This window comes from Danio rerio, chromosome 16, assembly GCF_052040795.2.
Source record: "Danio rerio strain M-AB ecotype USA chromosome 16, GRCz13ab, whole genome shotgun sequence".
NCBI classification, from domain to species: Eukaryota; Metazoa; Chordata; class Actinopteri; order Cypriniformes; family Danionidae; genus Danio; species Danio rerio.
The window spans coordinates 34301769-34312500 of NC_141036.1; the positions used below are offsets into that span (position 1 = coordinate 34301769).

At 37.1% G+C, this 10732-nt stretch overlaps 1 protein-coding gene across 3 annotated transcripts in view; it reads left to right on the forward strand.

The window, feature by feature from the left end:
- The window catches only part of sema6cb (semaphorin 6Cb), a 269311-nt gene that overhangs the window by 48358 nt on the left and 210221 nt on the right, over positions 1-10732 (forward strand). The window lies entirely within an intron of this gene.

A 10732-nucleotide genomic window follows, 5' to 3' on the forward strand; every position in this document is an offset into this window, starting at 1 on the left:
AAATTACATCAAAATGTTGAGTTATGCTTACTCATTTGGGTTTACAGTGTACACTGTACAATATTTAGATAGGCCTATCACGTTTAGTCATTTTTGTTGTGTAGTATATTTTTATAAAAAAATATTGTGATGAGTGTTATTATTGTCCAATTTATAACCAAGACCAATTTATGACTATGTTTATATAATGATTGTACAACAGCATATAAATAGTCTGAAATCCATTCAAGGTACAAAAACAGCATGTAAATGTGGTTGTAAAGTGGCTTTAAAAATATTTCTGAATCGTTACTCTTCTGTATGATTCCGAGCTCATATGTGACACAGATCGGATCAGATCGGATCTGTTCTATGCCCGTGTAAACACGAAAAAAATGCATGCATTTGGATATTCAGAGATCGGTTTCAGGCCTTTTTCATATGTGGAAATAAATCAGATATAGATCGGATATGTGACAATGCGACTTATGTAAACAGGCAGATCGGATTTATTGATTTATTGATTTATTTTATTTCGTTCTTTACATCATTAAACTTGCGACAATGTGGTGCTTCTCTACGGTTTAATGCCAGAAAGAAGAGCGTGTGTAGAGATACCTACGCAGTAAACAACAGCAGAGGAAACACAGAGGAGGAAGTGGTCAGTCACCACAATTTGCTCCCACCAGACCTGAGATCTCTCTCGTACCCACAAATTGCTCTGAACGGTGGAGGACATCATACAGCATATTATCCATAAGTATCCATGTAGTATCTTGAAAAATATTTTGTAAAATATGATGTACTGTCATCATGGCAAAGATAAAACAAATCAGTTATTAGAAATGAGTTATTAAAACTATTATGTTTAGAAATGTGTTGAAAAATCTTTCCATTAAACCGAAATGCAGGGGGGTTAATAATTCAGATGGGCTAATAATTCTGACTTCTTCAACTGTATAATATGCTGTTTTCTAGATTTATAGATGACATTTAAGTGATTTTTTTTGTAGCATTTTTTTAAAGTAATCACTTTCATATGTTAGCCACTCTTCAGAGTATCTTCTTCAGCACTGCTAGGGTTTGAGGACATGTCCAGGAGATAGATGAGATGCGTTCTCTTCTCTGGTGAATTTTGATTAGAACGAATATTAGTTATGAATCTTTATTTCAAGCTGCGTTCTTCATTGTCAGCACATTTGAAGGCTTAATGAATGTGTATGTGTGCTGTCTGAAGCCTGAAGAAATTCTCCTGTATCTTTTTATTGGACATGAAAGGTCACCTTGAGGAAACGAAATTAGACATTCATTTTTTTTTTTCCTTTCTCAACCGCCTCTGCCCACAAAATGCAGCTGACCTGCATCGTAAAGACGTGTTAGTGAGTTTTTAATCAGCATGGATATTTATTTATTACCCTCAGCCTGGAGCTAATTTACTCCATCTCACTCACTCTCCTGTTTCAGGTCATTTACATACAGCCCTCCCCCCAAGGCCTGCTGGGACAGGATTACTGTATTAATTGCTTTTCGCTATGATGGAGAACAAAGCCGCCTTTCTCTTCCTCTTCCTCATATTCCAAGCGACTAATGCTAAGAAGTTTTGCAGGAAATTGGCCACTTGGGACCGAGACCTTGACTGAAATGTATTTAGGAAATTGCAGCTTGTCTGTTGGCGAGTTTGGTACCTCAAGGACATGGCGGGAACGGGATGATGGCTTCGATAGTCATCACACGTACACTAATGTACACAGGTGAATTGATTTTTGGTGTGTATGTGTGTGTGTAATCGTTACACAAGGTGTGATTGAGCGCCTTTTTGCAATCATGGGTCACATGCCAGGCGACCCGAACATGCAACTGTGATGAATGACCTCACGATGAGGCCTGTCACGGATAGGTAATGTTGCTAAATCTCCCACCACAAAGACCACTCATGTTCGATATTATCGACTGTGTGTAATATGTGAGCTCATCCTCCTTTTGGGATGTCTTTGCTTTCATCTTAGTATTATGGGATAGGTTTATCTTTGCGTTTCTGTTGTTGGATATAGATTTCTTCAATGGCTGATCCAAAGAGCAAAGGTGAAATGGCTGGACTGATGCAGATTGGGATGAATAGATGGAATAATAGGGTTTGAAAGGTCTTTCTGTTTCCATGTGGATAAGATATTGAGAGTAACAAGTTGCTATATAGTTGCTCGGAAAAGGATTATATATATATATATATATATATATATATATATATATATATATATATATATATATATATATATATATATATATATATATATATATATAAGGGAAGGCTTATCCAGATTTGCCAAAAATTTATCTCAATCAGATTCTCCCTCACATATCTACTTCACTACATTGAATTAATTAGTAAAATCATTGTTTGCATTAAAGGTGTTATGCACGACTGCAGAACGGACATTGTGATGTTCTGTTTACAAATTACAAGCATAGATTAAATAGACAGTGTTTTCTGGTTTTCTGGAGAGTCTTAACTGTATCAAAGTTTCTTTAAGGCTAGTCATTTCGCTCAACGGCCATCTATGTAACACCTCTTGGGCGTTATACTTGGGCATTCTCTCTGAATGAGGAAACATCAAAGGCTCCAAAACTGTTTGCCAAGCTTACAATTACATTGCATATTTGGAATCACTAATAAAATTAAGCAACAGTTGTCTCATAAGTTTAATTTCGAAATGTCCAAATTATACAAAATCAAGTTGGAACAGGTGTGAGTGTGTGGTGCATGACTGGATCTTGCAGTCCATATACCAGCGGATTTGTAGTTCTATGCGATCTGTGAGTTTACCAGCAATCTGTAAAGATTAGATCACTGGTGGTTGTGACAGTTCATATAATAGGACAGATTTCAAGGTTTTTTTTTATATATATTTCTTATGTCTGTGAGGCAAGTATTTGCTGAGATTCCAGTGACTTTGTTGACCAGCAAACGGTTCTAAAAGCACACATCTGGTTCCAGCTTTTCCTCTGGAAAAACATCAGTCTATAGAGATATCTGATTGGCTCCTGTACTAGTAGGCGGGGTTTCATTCATCATATTAACTGTTACACTTTTTCCTATTCAAAACTATCTGAGTGACATATCTTGCGTTTTCTGTAGTATTTGACTGTATTCTGGTACATAAATTTAATAATTTAATGTAAACAAGTAACACTATAGCCTTTGTCATATGAAGTAATTGAATACAATTAATCTTTTTTGAAGCTATATGCATTTTTTTAAACAAAAAGTTCTTAACAAAAGTTTTCCTGAAATCTTACTCACAGGCCTTAAAAACGTAAGCAAATAAAAAATTATTAACAAAAATTAACCAAAACTACTAACTTAATAAACTGCTAATTCACTTCTTATTAATAGTTAATAAGGTAAGCGTTGGGTTAAGGTTTTGGATACGATTAGAAATGTCGAATAAGATCATACTTTATAACTACTAATGAACAGTTAATATCTTAATAATAGGCAGGTAATAAGCCGGTAGTTATAGCATAAATTAAGACTAAAGTGTTATCAAAAAACTTTTACTCTATTAAGGTTAAAGGGCACCTTTGATGAAAACCATCTTTTAGAAGCTGTTTGAACAGAACTGTGAGTAGGTATAGTGTGTCCATAGTCATAGTGACCTTATTTCAGCTTCGTATATGTCTTTCTCTATCACTGACAGCTGTTTATCTGACCTAATGCAATAGAAGCAGACACACTTGTTGGAGTGGTGGGTGGGGAGAAGCAGCTCATTTTGATTTAAAGCCACAGGCTACAAAATCAGCCTACATTGTCCCCAGACACCAAAATGGGCAGATTTTACAATGTATAATAAATAATCTGAGGGGTATTTTCAGCTGAAACTTTATAGACACATTCTGAAGACATCAACGACTTATCTTACATCTTGTCAAAGGAGTAAAATAGGTACCTTATAAACTTCGCCATGACTCTGCAGTTTTATCTGTGGTTCAACTATAATCCAAATTTGACATTGCAGAACCTGCGATGATATTGCAGATTTGTATATCACAATACTGATGTTGAAACAATATATTTTGCAGTCCTATACACGATAACAATGGTGTGTCTTTGTTCACACCCAAAAATTGTCAAATTGGACGTGCTTTAATAAATGATTTTGTTTGGTACTTTAAGTTGAAACTTCACAATGAGATTCTGGGGACATCAGAGACGTATATATCAAATTGTGAAAATGTAATAGAAATCTCTTTATCTGAAGGGTTTAACATTTCGCTAAAGGGTTTAATTTCTTCTTTCAGGTCACCTACATGTTCCTTTAGGGGAACATCTTAACTTGTACACTCATTCTGATCCTTCAATGCTAGGGTCAGATGTCAGTGAGTTACTTTGACTCTTGTTCACAATTTCTACCTCCTGTTTGAACCATTGAGAGTTTCTGCCATGGTGTTTTTTGAGCCATTTTCCACCCACAACTATAAAACGTCTTTGCAATTATTTCTGAAACCTGCGTTTAGAGTTAGTGAAGCCTGCGGCCTCCATTACCCACAATCCCAAAGCATTTATTACCTGTTTAGAGCAGTACTGGCTTATAGTCTTTGTAATGATGGCCTTAGGACAGGCGTTTGAGGCTTGCCAGAGATTTCTTTCTCTCCCTCTCTCTGTTTTATGTCCAGAGGTGTCTTCTGAAGCTTGATGCTTTTGACAAAAGTGTCTCAAATTGAAAAACTCAAAACTGTGGACCACCGTCTGTTTCCATAGAGACTGTAGTTTTTTTTTTCCTCTGGAGTGGAGAGCACCGGTTTCATGGCTCTCTAATTGCCCTGTCAGACAGTGGTGCGGGAGGTTTTAATGTGGAGTTTGGCACTCAATGCCAGGAGTAGAGAACATCACCTCCTTTGTGAGTTTATTTAGAGTTTGGATGGATAGAAATGTTTAGTGAGGCTGAGAAGCCTGAATGTTCCTCTCTTAGCTCTTGGTAAATAAAGTTTTGTTTGTGAGAGGCTCTTTAAAAGTCATCGTAACTTCTTGTGCTTAAAGGCTCTTGCTGTCTGACAGCGCTTGAAGCCCCAAGTCTAAATTGGCTTTTCATTTGGCATGCTATACTTTTTGGTCTCCACAATTATAAAAGAGAACATTTTCTTTTAAAAAAGTTCTTTAAAATGCACACTGTCTTTTCAACATTTTTGGAAAGTTTGGAGAATTAAATAACTTTTACTCAACTAAGACATGTTAAATTGATGAAGTGACAAAAAAAGATTTATAATTTTGACCGTTATATTTTAACTTTTTTTGGACTTCTTACTTATTTCTATGTGGAGTTGTCATTTTCTCCCTGTGTTTACTTGGGTTTCCTTCGGGTGCTCTGGTTTCCCCCACAGTCCAAAGATATGCGCTATGGGTGATTTGAATAAAATAAATTGGCCGTTGTGTACGAGTGTAAATGTGAGAGTGTATGGATGTTTCCCAGCACTGATTGGCAGCTGGAAGGGCATCTGCTGTTGAAAACATATGCTAGATAAGTTTGTGGCTCATTCCCCTGTGGCGACCCTGATTAATAAAGGGACTAAGCCGAAGGAAAATGAATGAATGAATGGATTTTATTACTTTTCAAGGTAAAAATGTAGAACCACATAACTTTGGAATGCAAACTTTTTTAGAACATGTTGTCATGCAGATTTGTTATAATTATTTTTAAGAAATCATTTAAATTCACTCTTTTGTGTAATGTTGCATTTTTTTTTTTACAATAAATGCAATTCAATTCAAACTATACAGAAGATGAATGTTTCTACAGTAAAAGAGATGAATTGTCAAGGTAATGTCTATGTGGCAAGCAGATGACAATAAAACATTTCAACAAAAAAACTAAAGAATTCCATTCCCACAATAAGATTTTTTTCTTCATTATGATATTAATGAAAATATTTAAAATCGAATAACAGAAAAAAATAATTAATATCACATCATTGATGCCTTTTTTTGCAAACCCAAATCAGTAAAAGTTGGGACAGTTTTGAAAACACAAATAAAAAAGAAATATCAATGGGCGTCCTTGGAAAAGAAGGCAGCATTTTGTGCTCCAAAATTTCTATTTACTTTTTAGCTTCAATAGTGCCATCATAGATGTGCAAGTTACCCTTGCCAAGTGCACTGACACAACCTCATACCATGACAGGTCCTGGTCTTTGGACTGGTAACAATCTGTATGATCCTTTTCTTCTTCAGAAGAGCACACAGCGACCATTTCCCTGCCCCAAGAAATACCTGAAATACTAATTCTGACCACAGCAGACAAATCAGAAGACCCACTTTCCACTTTGATGATTCATCCAGATGCCTCCGAGCCCAGGAAAGTTGACGGTGTTTCTGGACACTGTTAACATAGGCCTTCCTTTTGGCACAGTACAGTTTTAACTGGCATTTATGGATGCAACTATGTATCGTGGCACTTGACAGGTTTACCAAAGTAGTATTGAGCCTATGTGATGATATCGCTTAGAAATGCATGATGAGGGATCAGAGATCATGGTTTTTCAGCTTAGGTTTGCTCCGTTGTCTTTTACGCACTGAAATTCCTCCAGATTCCTTGAATCTTTCAGTTATGTTATACACTGTTGAAGGTAAAATATCCAAATGTCCTTCTCTCTTTGTTTGAGAAACATTGTTTTTAAACCTTTCAATTATTTTCTCATGTATTCGTTGGCAAACTTGGGCTACTTGGCCCATCTTTGCTCCTAAACGACTAGACCTTTCTTGGACATCCCCTGTTTCAAATAACATCAATATTTAACCAATTTATCTGATTAGCCCTAAATTGTGTTGTTGGTCTGAATGACAGAAAAGGATGTATTTTTGCAAGTGAAATGAAGTTAGCCAGACAAAACATTAAATATTTTATGTTTGTGTTGTCTGCAATGAAATACAAGTCAATGTAAATTTGGAAATCACTACTTTCTTTTTCTATACTGCCCAAACCTTTTCTGATTCGAGGTTGTAGAATTCTCATGATCTTGTCAGCATTTTTCAGCATGTCAGAAATAGGAATTGCATAACACACAGGCAAGTATTTTGGTCCCAGAGACCTTTTGAAATATTAAAAAAGCCAAATGGTTTCGGTCAGCGTTTCATAGCCACAAAGTAGTCCGCTGTTGTTGGCCCTCAGATCTGTTGGAGTAGATGTACAGTGCGGACGTGAGACGCAGCAGAGTTGTTGATGTAAAGCATTTTTGCTGTAAGGTAATGGGGAAAAACTGCCTGTGGCGGCGATTGCACAATACTGGAGTGAGTGTGAAAGAGCAGCGGTGATCTCACCTGCCCTGAGGCTTCTGCTCTGGGCATTGAGCACATTGTGTTTCCTGCAGGGCCACGTGTGTGCAGGATGGCCCTGATTCTCTACTTTTTCCACAGTCTGTGTCTGTAGTCGATCTGAGAAGCAGACGGCAGACACACACAACACGTTAATCAATTACTTCCATTTAGCAATGTTCACATGTCCATCAGAAAGAAATAGAAGTGAACGACAAGGTGAGACTGACTCGGCAGCAGCTGAGCTTTGGATCTTTTTCCACATCATAAGCCTTGCAGTACAGTAACTGCAATGACATGTTGTGTTATTTTATGCAGCGTTTTAGTTAAAATAGTGTAATTTTTGATTTACCACATTAGCAGTCATAAATTTGTAGAATATATTAGTTGTTAGCTGTTATTATGCAGTACATCCGAAATTATTCATAGCAATTCACTTTTTCCACATTTTTGTATGTTACAGCCTTATTCAAAAAATGCATAATTTTTAAAAAATTTCCTCAACATTCCATACACAATACCCCATAATGACAATGTGAAAAAAAAGATTTTTTTTAAATTGATGCACATTTATTAAAAATAAAAAATCTGAAATATCACATGTACAGAAATATTCACAGCCTTTGTCATGAAGCTCTAAAGTGAGCTCGGGTACATTCTGTTTCCACTGATCATTCTTGATATGCTCGGCAGCTTAATTAGAGTTCATCTGTGGTAAATTCAGTTGATTGGACATGATTTAAAAAGGCATACACCTAAGGTCCTAGGGTTGACAGTGCATGTCAAAGCACAAACCAAGCATGAAGAAAAAGGAATTTTCTGTAGACCTCCGAGACAGGATTGTCTCGAGGCACAAGGCTGGGGACGGTTACAAAAAATTTCTGCTCTAAAGTTCCAATGAGCACAGTGGCCTTTGTCATCTGTAAGTGGAAGATGTTTGGAACTACCAGGATTTTTCCTAGAGCTGGCCGGCCATCTAGTGATCGGGGGAGAAGGGCCTTAGTCAAGAAGGTGATCAATAACCCGATGGTCACTCTGAGTTCCAGCGTTTTTCGGTGGAAAGAGTTGAACCTTACAGAAGGACAACCATCTGTGCGGCAATCTACCAGTCAGGCCTGTATAGTAGAGTGGCCAGACGGAAGCCACTCCTTACCTGGAATTTGCCAAAGGGCATCTGAAGGACTCTCAGACCATAAGAAACAAAATTCTCTGGTCTGGTGAGACTAAAATTGAACTTTTTTGAGTGAATGGTAGGTGTTACGTTTGGAGAAAACCAGGTACCGCTCATCACCAGGCTAATACCATCCCTAAAGTGAAGCATGGTGGTGGCAGCATCATGCTGTGAGGATGTTTTTCAGCAGCCGGAACTGGAAGACCAGTCAGGATAGCGGGAAAGATGAATGCAGCAATGTACAGAGACATCCTAAATGAAAACCTACTTTTGACCTCAAACTGGGGCGATGTTTCATCTTCCAGTAGGACAATGACCCAAAGCACACCGCCAAAATATCAATGGAGTGGCTTCACAACAGCTCATTGAATGTCCTTGAGTGGCCACACCAGCCAGAGCCCAGACCAAAATCCTACTAAACATCTCTGGAGAGATCTTAAAATGGCTGTACATCATTGCTTCCCATCCAACCTAAAAGAGCTCGAGAGGTACTGCAAGGAGGAATGGGCAAACTTTCCAAAGACAGGTGTGCCAAGCTTGTGACATCATATTCATAAAGACGTGAGGCTGTAATTGCTGCCAGAGGTGCATAAACTAAGTATTGAGCAAAGACTGTGAATACTTATGTGCATGTGATTTTTCAGCTTTTTTATTTTTAATAAATTTGCAACAATTTCAAAACCCTTTTTTTCACATTGTCATTGTGGGTAATTGTGTGTAGATTTTTAAGGAAATTAATTAATTTAATCCATTTTAGAATAAGGCTGTAACAAAAAAATAAAAAATAAAAATTAATGGAAAAAGCGAAGAGCTTTGAATACTTTCCGGATGCTCTGTAGTTTTACCCTCTATCCTCTTTAAGTCATTGTCAAGTCAATAATATGGTTTGACATATGGGCCAATAATCAGTTTGAGCTGAAAAGTCATTTTCTGCACTATCAGGATCAGCATTCAGCTGATTATCAGGACCTGTCAATCTAAAAAGGTGGTAAAATGCATTAGATTTGTGCTATCTGTAAAGAAAATGTCTCTTGTGTGGAACTGCGTTGAATTAAGTGATAATCTCTTCAAATAATCATTGCTGGTGTCTGCTAAAAATGTAGTATTGTATGAATTCATTTATAGCACACTTTCAGAAAAGAAAATCACATATTTTCAGGTGATAGTTTGAGTAATGTAGGCTACATGTAGCTCTAACTGAAAGTTTACAAACCTAATAAACAATGTCTTCTAGTTTACTTTACAACATATGTTTAAAATTCACCAAAATTTGGAACAAAAAGGGAGCGAAGCATAAAAGAAGCAGAAATTATAGTGCGAGTATCAACAACGTTCATTTTAAGCATCAAGCCTCAATAAACGCATTTGATTTGGATTATATTTGGCTTCTGAACATAATTCCCATCATGCTTTACATTCTATAAATGGGATTATGTTCCAGATATATTATTTAAATATAAAATGATGTATATAATCTTGTCTGAATCTAGTTTAGCTTTAATATCTATTATAATTAGAGGCAAAATATAGTCTTAGTGTGCAGTGTGTAACGGGATCTCAAATCTCCGTCATATGGTGAACTTTGCATGGCACTGTTTTGATGGCGGTTTAATGACAGGGTTTATAGTGTTTTAAAGGCAGTGCTTTAGGGGAACTCGACCACTGAGTTTATGATTTTGTCAGACTGCAGTTTGACCTGTAGGCTTTTATTCTCCTCAAACACACTCGCACAAACTCTCGGTGGAGCTGGAAATGCCAGAGGAGGTCATGGTTGTGTTGCGTTTGTTCTGTGTGTACAGAGAAAGAGAGCGAGAGTGTCTTCTGTTGACATTGAAGCCAATCAGTATGCCAGGTTCGATAAGTCTGCATCGCTTCTCTACCTGGCATTGATATGCGTTTGGTATCAGGTGCTATCTAAATGTTCTTTAGCTTGCATTCCAATGCGGCTCCTGTGCGGTCGGACGGAGATACGATCATTTTCACCCACGCAAAATGGAAAGCAAAATATTGACAGATAATTCAGCTTTCCGTCCCTCCGACGTTTTCCTGCTTTAGAATCAACGCCACAGTAAAGGATGCTAATAGGAAACAGAAGTAAAGAAGAGGGGAAAATTAAGTTTCAAAGCACCTCTGTGCCAAAAAAACAAAACAAAAAAACAGCAGAGACGTGACCGAAGATTTGGTGAGAGAAAGGAGAGATTCCTGGTGTAGTCCGGTAAAATAATTCATCGGGTATTGTTTAATAAATCAGGTGACCAGATCGAAGAGTTTCTTTTTGA